This window comes from Oxyura jamaicensis, chromosome 15, assembly GCF_011077185.1.
Source record: "Oxyura jamaicensis isolate SHBP4307 breed ruddy duck chromosome 15, BPBGC_Ojam_1.0, whole genome shotgun sequence".
NCBI lineage: Eukaryota > Metazoa > Chordata > Aves > Anseriformes > Anatidae > Oxyura > Oxyura jamaicensis.
Genome location: NC_048907.1, coordinates 4,778,762 through 4,797,531, shown reverse-complemented (window position 1 = coordinate 4,797,531; position 18,770 = coordinate 4,778,762). Strand labels below are relative to the sequence as shown.

The 18,770-nt window shown below is 42.5% G+C and overlaps 1 long non-coding RNA gene across 2 annotated transcripts in view; it reads right to left on the bottom strand.

Moving 5' to 3' along the window:
• Positions 1 to 4,550: 4,550 nt before the first annotated feature.
• Positions 4,551 to 18,770, bottom strand: part of LOC118175101 — a 28,055-nt gene continuing 13,835 nt past the window's right edge. For both annotated transcript variants that reach the window (XR_004754876.1, XR_004754877.1), the window contains exons 2-3: positions 5,820 to 5,907; positions 4,551 to 4,668 (exon numbers count right to left, since the gene is read on the bottom strand). This is a non-coding gene — a long non-coding RNA (uncharacterized LOC118175101). The remainder of the gene's footprint in view (positions 4,669 to 5,819; positions 5,908 to 18,770) is intronic.

Below are 18,770 nucleotides of genomic sequence, written 5' to 3'. Positions count from 1 at the left end.
GGAAGATTTTCATCAGAACACATCAAGCCTCAATGTGATAATTATTTGCAAAATTGTATTTGTTGGTCTCATCAGCACTTTGTCACTGAATACAGTCAATTTCCATAATTGCTGATTCTTTATTAGAAAAGTTAAAATTTTCTTCTCATGACTTTGCCAATAGCAGATCATTTTAAGGTCCCTTGCAGAACAAAGATCATTGGAAGAATAAACTGGCAAGTGAGTGAGTTTCAAGCCATTTTTTACCTGTAAAGAATGGTGGAGAAGATTCTGTTGCATAAGGCATTTGTACTCATCCTTTAGCAGGTAATTTCAGCTTTGCTTCTACAGCGACAAAGTTCTGCCGAGCTAAGAGGCATCAAATGCTGCCTGTTCTCAGAGACCTGTGATGCAGTTCTCTGCTGCCATTCATCTGCATTTAAAGTGCCAATTATGAAGCGTGAAGATAAGAGCAATGCTCACAAAGATAGGGAGACCCTTAAACTGAAAGGGAGAAGGGGGGAGAGGAGAAGAGGAGTAAGGGCTCAAGCAAGCTGTGTGTGCACAGGGCACAAGACAGTTTGGCCAACAGACATCTTTGGTGAGAAATCCCAAACCTTACTGGGTTTCACATTTCCTAATAAATTACCGTTTCTTTTACTGCAAAGGGTCTCAAGAGCATTCAGAGACTCCATGTCTCTGCCCATGAGCTTGTCTCAGCTCATAAAGAAACATGCTGCCAAGTGCTGGCATGGCCAGACATACCTGCCAAAGTTGCCATCTCCTGCATATGCTGTCACCACCACCTATGACACAATGGGATGCCACCAGCATTGTGTTTGAATCATGGAGCAACCAGAAGCTATTTCTGATGGCAGTTCCCAGTGACATAACGTTGTGATTGACACAAGCCAAATAAAGGAGCAGGTGAGGACCATGGTACAGCCTGGGTGGTCAAGCAAGACTTTTGTGTGTGCTCAGCAGGCAAAGCATACCATGGAGGAATAGTTGTGGAAGTCTCTGGTCTCCTACCTCAGCCTATGTTCTTTACGCAGAATTAATTGCAGTGTCAGCAGTTTGCCCCAGCAACAGAAGAAGAGGCATAAAATAGCTCCTAGTTAGCTTCTGTGTTTGAGAATCTGAATTTTCTGGGGGTATTTGTGTCTGTCAGAAGTGTCAGGCTGAGCAGAAGACCAGCTCATGTTCCTTGTCACCACTGCAGCATTCCGGGGTTCTCCTGAGCAAGCTGCTACTCTCTTACTTGTGGGAAGCCTTTGAAATCACATCCACAGCCCAAATAAGTGGGATATTTGTGGCTGGCATTTACAAAGCATTTATCTGCAGAGAGTCGTGGCAGATTGCACCCTGCAGTTACATTTGGTGCTCAGTAAAAGTGCTTGGATGACATAATGTAATTATCCTGGGAAACATTGCTGCTCCCTGGCTTACACTGGTGTATTGCTTTAGAAATAGCCTTTCTCTAACCATTTGAGAGCCAGGCTTCCACCTGGACTGGCTTTCTGGTGTTTCTCCAAAAATTAGGGCCCACAGGTCTTCATGCATGAAGCCTTCTGGAAGTGCCTTCGCATGACATTTCTCCCTTACATTATGCTGAGCTCCCTCAGCTTGTCTCTGCCAGTGGCTTGTCAGGTATTGCAGAAGCATGGAAAGGCTGGTTGGGAAAAACTGTTGGGGATCTCTAGCTCAGCTTCTCACTCTAACTGGGAGTATTGCCAAAGATCAGAGGTCATTAGAGATGTTCAAGGACTGAGACTCTTCTACCCCTTTGAAGCACTCTCCCAGTGCTGCACCACACTCCTGTTAAAGAAGCTTTTCCTAATGTCCAAACCGAAGCTCTCCCAGGCTGTGGTTGTTTCACATCTTTATTTATTTATTTATTTATTTATTAATGGTCTGCCACTCCTGGCAATAGGTCGAATCGGTCTGCTGCATCATATTTGTAACTGTTTTTTAAGTATTTGCAGGCTGCAATAATAACAATGCAGCCCTGGTCTGGATCATGTAAAGCAGAGGTATTTTGAATTTCTCATCAGAATGACCTCTCCCCAGGTTAGCTGAGAACTCAGCATATGGTTCACTCAGCTGGAACTGGGAATCAGAGACAAAAATTCCTGGTCTCTCACTTGAAGGCCTTCTTGGGAAAAAATGTGATTATTCCTAGATCAAAAGAATGACAGTTGCTTTAGATATTTCCACAACGTCTATCAGCAGAGAGTGAAGCATTAGATTGTCCCATCCCCAGGGCCTTGTCCTCTGAGCATGGTGCAATCTGTTGCCCAAATTATCTCCTCACCTGGGGATTCCTTTGTGTTCAAAGATTCTCTTGATACTATATTTCTTCAGAAAAAAAAGGCTTTAAAGTCCCGTTTTGATTCATTTTAATCTAAATTAAATTCATTTCATTTTGAGATGGGCTCAGTGGAAGGGTCTATTAAAACATTAGGAGCAAAAGAAAACATCTGAATTGCAACTGCTGCATGAAAACGTGAAGGCTCTTGTCAAAACCTTGATATAAAGGACAATGCTGTGCTTCTTTGTCAAAGGGAGATAATTGAAAATAGCATTGAGTCATGTCATCACAGAACTCCAGAACTGAGAGAAAGTTCAGAAGGGGTTGATTTTTGTAGCAAATTATTTTCATTGTTAGAAAAACTGCTTGAACAGAAATTTGATCTTCCTTTAGAAATACTAAAAGCTTTAGAATACCGCACAAACCTACTCCACAAATTGATATTTCAGAGGCTTCCTTTCTCTGTAGTCTTTTTTACATTTCTCTCTGAGTAAAACAGACAGAATTTGGTCTTATTAGGAAAAATTCATGCATTTAGGAAAAATAAAGCCACATATATTTTTTGATACTTCTACAGCAACAATGTCGCTGTTGAAATGTTTCCCTTTGAATAAATCTGCCATCATCTTATATGCCGCTTTCTTATTCATCCTCATGAGAATTACAACAATGCCAGACCATATTTAGTTACATGACTAACAAAAGTTGTGTGTGAGAGTCACTCCTAGATGGTAGAAAAGATCTAAGCATCCCTACCCTGCCAGCTCCCAGCCTGTGATGGTTAACGGCTGGGAAGCATCTACGAGCACCACTTGCTCCTTTTTCTTGTAATGCCCCAGAGGACTGGAAGAAGACAGGATGTTAAAGCAGAACATTAGCAGCCTACTAGAAGAGGTTTGAGATTTATGCAAAAGGAGACATGGTGAAAGCAATCTCCTCCAGCCCACCACTTCACACAGCTGGACATCCACTTTTGAGCTGTCCTCTTGTGCAACCAAAGGAAGGAGCAGGCACATCCAGAGAGCAGCTCAGCTCCTTGGGTCTGCCTGTCAGTCTCAGGTGCCTACAAAGGGAGCCCCAAATGCAGATGCTAAGAGGGGTGAAGGGGTGAGACACCTCAGCCTCCACCTCAGGTTCAGTTGCTTCACCCTGAAATACAGTCCTTGTTGCAGGTGCAGTCTCTTTGCCTATGTACACGTGGGGAGCCCAGCTGGTAGCTGAGGTAAAACCAGTGTTCGCCATCCTCTTTCCAAAGTATGAGCTCAAATGGGTGTGCTCAGAGAAGCACTGGGAGAAAGGGTTCAAGCTCTCTTTCCTCTCCAGTATTAAAAATTTCCCAGAAAAATACTTAAAAAAAACCAACTGTATAGTTTCCGGAGAAATAATGAAAGGAGTTAAAATTGCACCCTTCCCTGCATGAAAAAAAATATATTACTTTGATAATATTATAAAGTGGGAGGGAAAAATATTATTTTCATATTTACAAAATATTTTCTCCTAATTTAAAGTAGCACCACTTTCCAGTTCAAAATTTTCTCCAGTTCAGAACCAATTATGAGGCAACATCAGTTATGTACTTGTTCTCATTCATCCCCACTTTTTTATAATCTCTAGATGAAAAAAAAAAAAAAAAAAACGAAACCAAACCAAAACACTAAAAATAATATATATATTTCTATTTTCCAAAGTATTAGCCTAGTTTCTAGGATCTTGATTTCTAGAAGTAAAAGGAAATCAAGAACCCAACTGAAATCAAAATTTGCTTTTGCTCTTAGTCTTGAGATTCTGCTTGAAGAAAATTACACACACACACAAAAATACATATTCTTTGCTATCCTCCCTGGTTCTTCCTCCTGACAGCAATCAGACACCTGGAGTGACTAGTTAACTGTACGCCCTACACTGATCCACTTGGCACTTGAGGGTCTGCTCACAGCATTGCTCACTCAGGTTTCATATTGATCTCTTTGAGGTGTGTGCAGTCCTCAACTTGTGATGAGTGCAGCAAGGACAACCAAGTAGAGCACTCCAGCAACAAAGCCCCTGGAAAACATTTTTAGCAACCTCATTTTTTTTCTTTCTTTTTTTTTTTTTTTTTTTTTTTTCCAACTGTATTGGCCTACACTATTGACATGTGTTTTACATGGCCACATTAAGCTCTGAATAACTAAATTAGAAATAGGCCTTAGCATGTAACTCATGGCTAGAGTTCCCCAGTTCCTGAGCTTTGACAGGTGAATTACATGCTTTGTACCTATCTTCTGAGTGAGAATTTTCCAGCTCCATGCTTCACTCACTCCTGTCCCCTCACAGTTCTGTCCTTACAGCACACCACTTACCAGGAATGGCACTTACTTACTCATCTGAACTCAGAGCATCTAGGAAGAGAAGAGGTTTCTCTCAGAACAGTGCTCATAGAGCAGAACAAGCCTTCCCAAGAACAGAATTGTCCCATACATGTGGAAGGATCTTGCCATACACTATCCAAGCTGTCCTTAAATAGCAGTTTCCACAAAGCCCCTAGCCCTTCCTGTGCAGTAGAAATTTCCTAATTCAAAGCTCAGGGTACTTCTGAGTCTCCTGACAGTGGCTTGTGCATGGCCCTGCAGACAGATCTTCACAGAGCTGGGACCCCATTGTCAACCTGACCCACATTTGAAGTCTCCCCTGGAAAAGCTCTGACTGAGGAACACACACTCTTTGCAGCGTTGTTTTGGAAATGCTCAGCATAGGCACTGAGGGTCAGCTCATCACAGTGGGGCAGCAAAGCCCTGGGTGCCTGATGCCTCCCTTCCAGCCTTCCCTGCTCTGCTAGGCAGACTTGCTTCCTACTGTTCCCAAGACCAGCTGCTAGCAAGGTTGCTCATTTAACTTCTCCCTTTTTCCTAATCAAACTAGAATTTACAGAAAATTGGTCAGCTCTAAAATGATGTTTGTAAGTAGGTTTTTTATATAAGTTTCTAAGCTTCTTTTTAGCAGAAGCATCAGATGTACATCAGGTACAGAAATACAAATTTCCCTGTCATACATCAGATGCCTGGTGGGAACCTAGGACCCAGCTCACATGCAAATTGTGTTTGTAGTGCCTGTTGAGGCATGCAAAGCCCTTCCAGGAGGTGGTAAACTGCTTTTCAATAAAAGTTTAAGAGCATAAACAGTAATAGTAGGCTAAGTAAAGCAAACATTTTTAGAGCAAAACCCTAGCTGGCAGAGAGGCTTGAAATGAACTGACATACAATCACAGGTTTGGTAAAGGCTCATCTATAAAAATATTGTCTTTAAAAGTGCCAGTCAAAAGTGCTGCAAGTGGATGGTTTCCTCTGCCCTAAATATCAAGGCTTAACTGGTAATGAGCAGCGGGCAATGCAGGAGGTTTCCTGGCATGGCGGCAAGTCAGTGACATGTTCCAAGTCCCAGCCTCTTCCACCTTTCTGGCAGACCCAAGATGACTGAAGATGGTTGAAGTTTCTGGGTGTCTGCCTCCACCTCATCTTCTACTGGGGTAATGCTGTTTATATACTTTACAAACCTTGTTCTTCTTTGCTCCTGTGCAGAACAGGCTGTTCCAGGATCCAGTAGTTCAGCAACATTTCATCCTTTTATCCACAGAAGCTCCCCTGCATGGGGACGTAGGACATCAGTGATCACAGAAATTTATTGTTCCGTATAAAAATATAGATTCTTACAGAAAAAAAAAAGAGAAAAAAAAAAAAGAAAGAAAAAAATAAAGAAAAGAAACAAACCAAAAATACCCCTAAACCTCAGACCCACAATCCTACAAAATAAAATAAATCATTCAGTGTCGCCAGAAAGACATAGTGACTCCAGGGAGTTTTGAATCATAGCCCATTGTTAGTGTTGTCACTCAGCACCATACTGTGGAAATGTGGATCAGCCAGACTAAATACAAAGGAAAGCATCAAGAATCATTAAAGGTCTGGGCAACGCAGCCTACAAGGGAGGACTGAAGAGCTGGGGCCATCGAATCCTAAAAGGTAACCTGAGACTGGGTACTGTGGTGGTCTTCACATACATCAGTGTTAGGAGAGGCAAAAATCTGTTCCAGGAATGACTGCTGTGGCTGGACTTTCTAGCAAAAAGGTAAAACTGTTTGCAGAAAGGATGCCCCATAGCTTAATCACTGAACACCACACCAGCCTGATGACCCCAATGGAAGCATATAGATTATGTTTGCAGAAGTCTTTACAGCAGTCAGATAGTAAAGAGGCCTGGAGATGACACGTGGTAGTGACTTGGAGGGCTGCCCTACCAGCAGAAATACAGTGAAATGTGGCAGCATTCTGTAACACAGGCAGACAATGAATGAACTTTTAGTGAGTGATTAGACTAATACTCAGTCTGGAAAATTATCATGCATCCTTAAGGCTGACTGTTGGGAAGCACAACTGAATTGTCAAACAACTCTGAATCATGAACACATTTGTAAAACTCATGGAGCTCTTAGAGAGATTATTTGAGAAGAGCTAGAGGGGCAAATTAATTGAATAAACAACACATGGATAAGCATTAAACCTGAATCAACCCCCAGTTGGTCTGATCTCTGTTGATCCATATGGATACTGTCTAGGCACAGCACTTATCTGGAAGAACAGGATGTGCTCCAGGAGACTCAGAGCCAGAGGCCTACTTTCAGGAGCAGAGAAGCATTCAGGAGACCCTAGGCCAAGCAAACAATTTTGGGAAGAAGGTTTATGTTCTACTGTTCTACTATAATAATTAAGTAGTTGGTACCCACTGCTGGTAGAGACAGCAGCTCCACTGGAGCAGCTGAAAAAAAAAAAAAAAAAAAAAAAAAAAAAAAAAAAAAAAAAAAAAAAGGAACAGGATTTGGAGTGCCAGAGTAGAAGAAAAAGATCTGTGGAATAGGAAAGTGTTATGAATTCTTGTGGATCTTTCAAATCAGTAGATTTGCAGCTAAATGCATTGCCCCAAACAGTCTGTGACCTCAGGCCTTTCTACAGCAGAAGTTTATGAGAATGCCACACTTTGTCTGAGTTGTTTTTCAGCATGGGATTTCCTTATAATGAGAGCAAAGGAAGAGAGGTAACCCCTAAGGCCTGGAGCATAACTGGGGGAAAGAGGCTACTTTGTATTCATGCAGTCATGACAATAAAGATGATTCTGCTTTTAGTCATTTTAAAACCTACATTTTTTTTCTAAGAGGTGCTGTACTACATGCTTTGTCTACCCAGTTCTGATCATGTCCCACACCAGGGTGGTGATTCAGTGATGTCCCCATTTATGCAGAGACAAAGCTCAGTACCCAGCTGAGCTACATGGCCCATCCACGTGGCTCACAGAATCGTAGAATCACAGATTTTGTATTTGAGTTGGAAGGGACCTCAAAGCCCATCTAGTTCCAACCCCCCTGGCATGGGCAGAGATGCCACCCAGTAGATCAGGTTGCCCAGGGCCTCATCTAGCCTGGTCTTGAACACCTCCAGGGATGGGTCATCCACAGCTTCTCTGGGCAACTTCTTCCAGTGCCTCACCACCCTCATCATGAAGACTTTCTTCCAAATATCGAATCTAAATCTACCCTCTTTTAGCTTAAAGCCATTATGCCTTCTTCTGTCTCTGCACTCCCTAATAAAGGAGTCCCTCCACACAGCTCGGTGTCATTGGCAGGCTTGCTGACGGTGCACTCGATCTCACTGTCCATGCCACCAACAAAAATATTAAACAGTGCTGGTCCCAGTCCTGACGCCTGAGGAACACCACTCATTGCTGATTTCCACCAGGACATCGAGTCATTGACCAAAACCCTTTGAGTGTGACCATCCAGCCAATTCCTTATCAACTGAGTGGCCCATCCATCAAATCCATGTCCTTCCAATTTAGAGACAAGGATATCATGGGGGAGAGTGTCAGATGTTTGACACTGTTGTGACAGTGACAATGTCATGGAGAGAGATGCAATGTCTGTTTCTCTCCCATTCCTTCTGAGCTTCTTGACTGTGCTGCAAAAATGGTCACCCCTGTGTGGTCCTGGAGCTGGCACTCAACCTGATCAGCAGAGGAAGCAGGACTACAGGGACTGACAAAGATGGATGCACTTGTTTCCAGCTCTGCAGGCACCCGATATACCTCCAGTGGTTTAATTCATGCCAGCTGTGGGCTTTAAAGCTTTCATACTGCCTGGCTAAAGGGAGTTAATACTGATTTCCAAGAAGACACCAAACCATCAGTAGAGCCCTTTCAAATCCATAAAGGCTGATGAAGCCTCTGCCTGCAATAATTTGGCAGGCTGTGCCCCTCACCATGCTGTGTCCACAGCATGGACACACAGCTGGCACAAAGAGCATCCTGGTTGGTGGCCTCCATTTTGTCCGGCTGATCATGTCACCATGGGTCTCAGATGGAAGGGGAGTCAGAGCATCACTCAGAGGAGGCACCAAGAGAAGCCACCTTCCTGATCCACTAGTATGGGAAGAGCTGTCCCTTGCGTGACCCTGCTGCGCTGCAGTTGTGTCCCTCCTCCCTCTCTTCAACTCATGCAACGAGAGAACAGCTGTGTTTTCATGCCATCTCTTGGGGCTCTTCCATATCTCGACGAATATTGTCGCAGAGAGACACATTAGTTTGTTTACAGCATTCTGTTTACTGAATATGTTCTCTATTTAGTTTTTTTATTATGATATTTTATTTTTATTGCTCTCCGCATGATCTGTTTGTTTGCATTAACTTGATTCTAAGGTTTCATAATCTGATTATGGGGAACAGGACTCAGAAGGAAGTTATAAAACATGCACACTGTAGCAATATACCTGCATTACTGAGCACCAGCTGTGTTTGCTCCCTGAGCTTCAGCCTCTTTCTTTCCTAAGCTCTTTCTTGGACAGTAAAAATTCCTAATAAACCTATGGGCAGATGAACATTATAGGGGCAAGAAGGAAATGCATGCAGGACTTACAAGTCTGAAGACTTGTTCCTTACCTTTCAAGGTGCTTTGTGGCTGATCCATGTGACCCAGGGCCTGCCTGTCTATGTGTCTGAGTCAGAAGGGAGCTGGTGTAAATGGGTCTGCCAGGCTGTGAATGACAGGGATGCTCCTGTCTGTTTCTGTTTAGAAGGAAATCAGTTTTATACTCGGTAAGATAGTAATACGGTCTCACAGAGACAACATACTTTGCTGAGTTGTCATACTGTTTTCACCTCTCCTCAGTCACGTTGGGTCAATGTGTGCTTGTCCCATGATCTTGTCCTTGTGCTGTGCATAACGTGTAATACGAGTTTTGGTGTTTTTTTTATTATTATTATTTTTTATTTTTTATTTGTTTGTTTCTTTAGTAATTCCATAGCATTACCTTATGCCTTCCATTTTATTGTGGGAGGACGCTTTGATATCTAATGCAACCTCTGGTTCAGAAATCCCCCAGATGCTGGTTTTCAGAAACAGAGAGGGTATCACAAATGACTGTGATCTGTGCTTGTTTTGCTTCTTGTACTTCTCTGAGTTCTTGCTTAGGGAAATAAGATTCTGGACTGGGTGATCTTAGGTCATCTTAGTGACTATCTACTGCTGAGGGCCAATATTTTCACTAAGCCCTGGCCAAAAGGAGCCAGCACAGAGGAAGGCATTTGCATCTTTCATTTGTGCATCTCTTTTACTTGCAGTAACTTTCCTTTGCCTAATTGGATACAAGAAGGTAAAGAGCTCAATAATTCTCTTTTTCACTCATGCCAGCAACTGGCAAATTGCAGGAAAGATTAGTCTGTAGCCAGATGTTAGCTGGGAAATAAATTTGCCCTTGAGCAAGGGAACTTCTAGCTATTAGGTTCACTACTGAACAAGCATCAGAATGATGCATGAAATAATATAGTTAGGTCAGTTTCTGGCAGTTTTCTCAGAAAAAGTCAAGGGATGGGATGACCACAAGCTCAAATGTCCCAAGGCTTTTTATTACAAATAACAAGACTTGCAAATTTCCAGATGCACCTTGTGAAATTAGCTGTCCTGGGGGCTGTAGATGCCTAAAGAAGTAGCTGCATGGGGAAGTTTCTGTAACCTCAGAAGTCTCCATAAACCAGAAAACTACCTAGCAGAGATCAGCAGCAACAGAACATCCTGGTTAAGGTGTGGGTGTTGTTTTTTTTTGTTTGTTTGTTTGTTTTTTTTTTTTTTGTTTTTTGGTTGTTGGTTGTTTTTTTCATTTGTTTGTTTGTTTGTTTTTAAATTTTCTGAGCTGTAAGAGCTTAAGAGCTTTTGTTGATGTATTAGCTTTGCACCCCAGACGATACCTGCCAACATCTTGCAGGCATAAAACTTGCTCTAACCAAGAAAACCCAGAGGGGAAGACACTTAATTTTGGATGAAGGGAGCTCTCCAAAACCATGTAGCTCAGAAAGCTAAAGAGTACTGGTTATAGTGCTGTGTAGTACTCATGCCTGGACTGATGGATATTACAATAACACTGAGACTTCCTGCAGCTGATACACAGACTGGTTTAAGCACCTGCTGTCCTGTAGAATGCTGGTAAGTTGAAGAACATTATGGTTAGTCCCTCCTAAATCTTCAGTTTTCTCCCAAAAAGAGTTGATTAAAAAGCCATACAGTAAGAGGCACTGCATCTAATGGAAAATGAAGAGAAAAGGAAGAGTAAGTTGGCTAGAGACTTGAGCAGGGGCCCAGAGAAGCTGTGGGAGTCTCCTTCCTTGGTGACAATACTGACTGGACAAGATCCTGAGCAACACAAGGTAACTTTGAAGATGGCCATTCTCTGAGTGGCAGGTTGGACCAAGCAACCTCCAGAAGTCCCTTCCAACATGAATTATTATGTGATTTTTATGAAAAGCAAAAATCAATGCATACAGCAAGGCATCCCACCATAGCACTAGAGGCACATTTTTTGCTGCATTTTTCATAAGATCACCAACCTGCTTCTGTGGATTTGGAGAAAAAGACCCACAAATGTGTTGTGAAAACAGAAGCATGCACAGAAGGGATGCTGCTGCCTGCTGGAGGTGGCATGAGCTGATCAAGGCAGCCAGCTTTGCTATCCAGTTCTGAAAGTCATTCCTTTCCTGTTCATCCAAAAAGAACATCCAAGTAGCTCAACTCTGCACATCTTCCTGAACCACAGAGCTGCATATCCTCCCTCCGTTCTCATTTTCCTTTTGATTGCTTAAATCTCAGTTAATAGCAAAGACATACGCTTTCAGCAGAGGACAAACAAACAAGTTTCAATGCCAGCTTTCCTGGTGTCAACAGCAGCTGCTGGTCAGAAAGGAGAGCCCAAGCTCAACCCTTTTGGCTTCTCTACTAGAGGACATGATTAGGCATTTCCTTCTTTCTGGGCACTGGAAAACAATGCCAAATCAGTTCATTGATTCTGGGTATCAACACCAGCTTCTAAACATTAACTTCTTCAGCATCTCAGAAAGCAGTGCTCTGGCTTTCTTAGCTGGTATATCACAGCCTTTTCTCCTCTGTACTAAGGTAGTGACTGGGGAAGTCAGATGAACTTCAAGTCTTGGCAGAAAATCCTGCCCAAGTCCGCAAAAAAGGGCAGAAAAAAAGGTTTTCTTAACTTGCTAGGAGAGAATACTGAAGCATCGCAAAGAAGAGTTTTTTGTTAAGAATCACTTTCTGAAAATATATTTTTCAGGGAATTTTAAACACTATTCAAATTTGTATATTTTTAGAAATTTATCAGTCTTTTTTATTCCGGCTTGCTGTCTTGTAACAAAACATCTACACTTCTTACTTTGAAGCAGAAAATAGGATTTTTCACAATTTTGTGCAATAATCAGGATAAGATTGATGCAAAAATAAGGTGGCAGATGTGATGAGCAGAGCAATGAAGTCTGTTTTGAACCCTGCAAAATGGAAACAGAGTTATCATTTCATATTTCTTGGACGAAATGTTTTTTTGATGTTTATCAGGCAAGTGAGGGCAGGTGGACCCAGAGAAGTCAGAGTATTATGGGGAATGCTGAATACAAAAATAAAGGCTGCCAGTTTTTGATGTCCTCTGCATGGTGGTGTGCAAGACAATGCAAATGAGTTGCAAGTGCTGTTCTGTTTGTGTGTGTGCTGGGGGTCAGAGGGACACAGGCAGCCCTGGGGACAGACTGAAAGCAGAATCAGTAGCAGGGAAGCATCCCTCAATGGGAACATTTCCAGCAAGATCATCTAATTTTTAGTAAATACACCCAGGAAGACCATCTGAAATGACACCCGGTATCTGATCTGATACTTTCTCAGTGTTTCCACATCTGAGGTCCTGGTCTGAAATATTTTCCACACTCAGCCTTCCCTTCTGCTTTCCACATGCCTCTCTATTGATAACATCTGCAATAGAGAAAGGTTAAGGTTGTCTCTGGGCAGCTCTGTTCTTACACCTTCCAGGAGGCAACAGCAAAGAGCAGGGAAGCACTGCAGGTGAAGGTTTCTGCAGTGTTCACCTGACTTAACCCAGCACACTAGTGGGGCACTGTGTTGGCCACCACAGTGTCCTCATCCCTTTACACACCTAGTATAAAGAGCTCTGTCCTGTGTTATCTGCACCAAAAGCTGAACTTGCCCCACCTGGGCTATGGCTGTGGTTTTAGATGGCTTCTTCCATGCTGTGTTGGGCTTGTGTACCACAGGTTTGGATCAAGAAGACACATCCTACTGCACACTAAAACTATTCAAACAGATGTTATCTGAGGATTAACAACCCTCCTACTTCTACCTCTACTATGATTGCTGCTAAGTCTTTCTTGATAGCCTTTAAAATGAGATCAAATACATAAAAATGCATATGACATATTTTAAAATAGCCACCTTGTAACCTTCAGCACTAAGTGTGGGTTCAGCTGATGTGGAATTGTGCTATTTGCAAGCAGTTTTGCTTATTTATTCTGGTCTTCTTGGGAGTAGGAAAGGAGGCAGAAGGTGTTGACCATTACTGGAAAGCACTTTAAGCTACTGCCACAACTGGGCCCAGTCCTGGGCTCTGTTAAGACTTTTTGGTCAGCTCCTTAGGTCAGAAGTGCTTGTTGATTTTGTTGTCAAGTTTCAGTAACAATCTCGCTGGCCTTATGTGCTGGAATTTTCTTCTTGAAGGCAGCTTAAAACAGAGCAAGACCCACTGTCAGCAGGAAAAATAAAAGACATTAAAAGACGCACTTTTTTTTTTTTTTTTTTTTTTTTAAATGAAACAGTACCATTCCTCTTCTGCACACTTGGGTTCATTAAACAGGACACTTTTCAGAAGTACCACTCTATGTATTTTCAAAAATGCATGCAGCAAAAATCACATTTTTCTTCTCCACCTCTGTTAGAAAACTGAAAAAATATATATATTCTTGCATTTCTGCTTAGCCTGGTGAATTTCCTTAGGCAAATCTAGATAATTTGAGCCACAATGTTGTGTCTTAATGAGGCATCAAAGTAGGATGGATGTGAAAGTACGTTGCTGCAAGTGGCCACCAGTTGTGTGGCATTTCTCTGGATATTATTCTCACCATGGAGAACAGATATGAATCACTGACTTACAGCCAGGCACACAATCTCTTTGTCAAACCACTAGATTTCCCCCCCACACACACACTTTGCAGATGTCTTATGACTGGCAATTTCCTCTTGCAAATTTCAGATACTTGAGGAAGTTTCCTGAAGGCTGTGGTGGATAACTGAACCCTGACAGCAATGCTTTCTAATGCCTAGACAGTCATCTTCATTAGGCTTGATTTCTTTTTTAAAAAATCTTCATATCTGCTGCTACTGCAGTGAATTTCATTGTTTACATGGTTTTATTCCTTTCTTACCTGCACATATATTCTCCTTAACGAAGACAATCACTGTCTTTACATCAGAATGTTGTAGCACTGAGTTTGTTATGTGATGCTTTGCCTGTGATTGGTTTTTGGACCTGCTGAGAGTGTCTTTGTTGTTTTATGGATTATATATCCTGAGCATATTTCTCCATATTTTCACTACTGTTTCTATTGCATTCATAGAACAAGGCTTTTTCCTTCACCTCTCCAAGAACATCCTTACACTCCCACGGGCAGTGCTTAATGAAAGACTTTGTAGCTTAATTTAGTGCCAACAGTATTTGTCTTAAGGTTTTGAAGGTAGTGAGATAGAATCCAGAAGGAGTTCTATTTTTATTAAAAAATAACTCTGGTTTCTTATTCTCTGCATGTCTAATGGATGACAACAGTAGCACTTAATTATCTTTATCTACCCCTTTACTGTCTTCTTAGAATTATTTAAATTGCTCGCACTCAAGATGCAAAACTTAATCTTCAGCAGGTGCTTGATCTTTCAACCCTTATTTATGAGAGAAGCTCTGCCGCAATCAGTGTCTCTAGAATCTGTCTAGCAGTGGGTTTCACTTTCTCTGCATGTAATCAGCTCCCTGACGGTGCAGGGGTAGCACGGGGGCTTTGCACACCCTGCTCTGCATTGATGATATTCAAGGAAATAGCGGAGGACTGAAATATGTGGTTGAAGGGCTGTGATGCACGAGTGCTCAGACAGGACGATCCTTTCTGTTTCTTCATTTGAGGATGCATTTTTCTGGCTGGACAGTCTGAACTCAGAGCAGTAGGTGAAGCTTTCTCCTGCACCCACTTGTAGCACAGGCAGTGGATTGTGCTGCTTCAAGAGGAGGTAATTTTTCAGCTGAGTATGTGTTTTGTCTCCTTCTGAGGTTTCACTTCTGTAGTTACAGGCTTGTACATCCTTGCAAGGAGAATAATACATAACCACAGGTGCTTATTGACTGGGGCACTATTGAGTTACAAATAGACTCGTCTGTGCCTTGGACAGAGTAGGCGCAGGAGAGGGGAATGAATTATTGATAAGGGCTGTGGTGTAATGAAGGAGAGTGGAGATGGCCCCTCTGACTCACACACTGGCTCTCCTGCTGCAGCTAAAACACATCAAAAGGATGAACAGAGATGCTGCCTCTTGCATGCAAGTGCCAATGGCAGTGATAGGATTGCAGAGGCAGAAGGAAGCACTGGGCTTAATTATCGGGCACGCAATCCCAGAGTCATTAAAGGAGGATGAAGTTAATCTTCTGGTTCATCTGAGCTAAACAAGGCCTGCCAGGATCTAGCCTGGATCTCAGCACTTTTCCAGTGAAAGCAGAAATATTCATGAAATACCAGGGCTGGTGATGGGAAATGAACTTTGCCTGCAAGTGCTCCCTAAGCAACAATCAGGGCTTAAAAGGGTCATTGACCTGAAGGAAGGAGAGATGATTTGTGAGTGATCAGGAAAATCAATGAGCTACAAATTATTTCAGACCAAATGTCCTCTGCAAATGACTTATGGCCCAACTCTGACACCCCAGAATGGGGAGGATCTCTTTTTTGGATGTGTACCTGCAGCCTTCCACCTGCAAACCTGTCCAACAACACAACTGTACGAAGGGTCGTGCTGATCTGTGCTCACTGTCACATTTGTTCATCGGAGTTAGATACACAAGGCTCTGATGGAGCATGGGTTGAAGAATTAGTCCTTTATGAAAAGGACACTGCAAATTGTTGGTTGTGGATTTCAAGCATAACCCTTAGCCTTTTCTCCTGTCTTGACTGGGTGTCAAACTTTGTCTGGCTTCACAGGAATATTTTGCAACCTCATGATAAAAAATAAAAAAAATAAAAAATCAGTTCCCTTCCCATTAGAGCCTGTGTAATTCTGTGCAAGGTGGAGTGCAACCAACAGTTTTACACAAGCAGTTTTCAACTCATGGCTGTGTCTAAAAGGCAAGATGTAGAGTGATATTCTTATGACATACTCAAAAATAAAGGTAGTGTTTTCATTATAGCAATAAACAGTTTGTGTAATTCTTGAAATACTGGTATTTTATCTTCCTGAGACCAAGAAATAACAGGAAAAAATCAGATCCTAATCCTAATCCAGTCAAAATTCTTGCAACTCGTTTCCGTAGGAAAGACAGCTAAAATTTGCTTCCTTCAGTTATTTTTTTCCTGTCACCTCTCTTCTGCTGATGGAAAGTATCAAATCCTTGCTCTGATAGGTATCAGATGGCCTTGATGTCTTTGGAAGATTTTAAAGTGAAGAAGTAGGGTTAATTCCAGCTAAATTTAAATATGTTCTGATATAAAATGTAATCTCCTCTCATCAGCAGCTCTCTAAATGCTACTTTGCTAAAATGACCAGTTCCCATGCTATGCTTTGATATACAGCTTATCCATTCAACACTCATTTTTTGATTGGTAGTAAAGGCTTTTAGTAAGGATGACAGAAATGTTTTATCCACCACCATAAACATGGTTTTATTAAAAAGAAAAAAAAATGGAAAAAAAAAAAAAGGAAAGGAAAGGGAAGGAATGAGAAAAATGTAGGTCCCCAGTCCTGTTTTCATAACTTATTGGGAAAGACTTTATAGCTGAATCAGCTGCTGAGTTGCCATCTTTTTATCTAGGAGGATGCAAATTTAAGTGTTTCTGGGCTGTAACTGCGATATGTGCAGGCTCTGGGGTACCCACAATTACTGTCTGAAGGCTTAGTGCTGTGGGAGAGAAATAGGCAGTATATTACATTCATCCTACCAGTATGGATGTTTACAGACAATGCAGGAGCAGTCCTGCTGCCTCTTTTTCCAGCACTCTTTGTAATGTACAACATTTATCTTTCTGGACTTCTCTTTCTTATGTGCACAAAAAAAAAAAAAAAAAAAAAAAAAAAAAAAAAAAAAGTTCTGCTATGAATGAGCTCTTCCAGAACCAAAGTGAAGCTAAATGAGCTCTCGCAGCAAGAGGTCCTGGCCCCTTGAGCAACCTCAAAGTTCTGCTGAGGTTTTTCCAGCACTCCCTATGTCAAGTCTTGGTGCAAACTTTTCAGAGCGACTCAGCCACCCCATGTCTGCTGGAAGAGCTACGCAGCAGGTTGTAGGCAATCCAGGAGACTCCTCTAGTGCACTGAGGATAACTTCCTGATCCGGGTATTAGACAAACCAACCAGAGGAAAAGAGGTGCTTACCAATGCAGGCAAACTCATCAAAGAGGTTAAGACCAGAGGCAGTCTGAGCTGCAGTGCACCCTGGCTGAGTCTGTGATCTCAAGGAACGTGGGCCTGGCAAAGAGCAAAGTCAGGACCCTGAACTTCTGAAGAGCAAACTTCAAGCTATTTAAAGACATAGTAACTGAGATCCCCTTGGAGATCTCCTGGAGATCTTCCTGGGAGAAGAACTCATTGAGAGCAGCCCTGAGGGGAAGAACTTGGGGGTTCTGGTGGACGAGAAGCTTGACATGAGCCAGCTGAGTGCACTTGCAGCCCAGAAGGCCAAGTGCACCCTGGGCTGCATCAACAGGGGAGTGGGCAGCAGGGGAGGGAGGTCATTGTCCCCCTCTGCTCTGCCCTTGTGAGGCCCCACCTTGAGTATTGTGTCCAGGTCTGGGACCCCAGCACAAGAAGATGTTGGTCCGTTAGAACAGGTCCAGAGGATGGCCACAAGGGTGCTTAGAGGGCTGGGGCACCTCTCCTATGAAGAAAGGCTGAGAGAGCTGGGGATGTTCAGCCTGGAGAAGAGAAGGCTGCCCCAACAAGTTGTCGATACCCCACCCCTGGAAGTGTTCAAAGCCAGGCTGGATGTGTTCCTGGGCAACCTGATGTAGTGGTTGGCATCCCTGCCCTTCGTAGGGGGGCTGGAACTGAATGGTCTTTAAGGTTCCTTCCAATCCAAGACATTCCATGATTCCATGATTCCATTCTCTGACTTTTGTTGGGAGTTGCCCCAGATGATACTGGATAGTGTCCTGCAAAGGAATTTAGTGAGAATTTCTCCTTTCTAGATGAGATTGGACATGCTCATATCTCCTTGTAAGCCTCCATCTCAGCATCACAACAGCCATGGTAACTCACCTTCCAAATCCAGCCCTTCCCTGGGGTCTCTTCCAATTAGAAAGAAGGGAGCTGAGTATTTAATTTTATGACTACAGATAACTGGACTGAATCCTACCAAATGCTTTAGCATAGGCCCCTGCCCATCTGTCAGAGAGTCAGCATGCTGAATCTTGACAATATGCTGTGCTGCACACTGCATATTGATCTAGATCTAGCACATCTCTTGATCTGGTGCAGAGATAAATGTATGGCAGCTCCTACACTGCCACATGCTGGATTTGGTAGAGTGCCACCAGGCTTCTGGAGATTCTGCAAGTCTCTCGAGAGGAGGAACACAACATTACTCCAGAGAGGAATTTGTCAGCAAATGAAAATGGTGATGTTTATTGACATCAATAGAATAAGTAAACATGACAATAAATTTGGAATTGCTTCTGAAATTACTTAGAAGAACTGTATATTGAATTTTACCTATTTTTATTGCTTCTGGAATGGGCTGCTGTTTTATATATCATCATTTTTTGATATAGTGATTTTGAATGATTTCATCATGTGTCCTGTGGAAAAGGGAAAGGCAAAGGGAAAGGGAAAAAGGAAAGGAAAGGAAAGGAAAGGAAAGGAAAGGAAAGGAAAGGAAAGGATTTA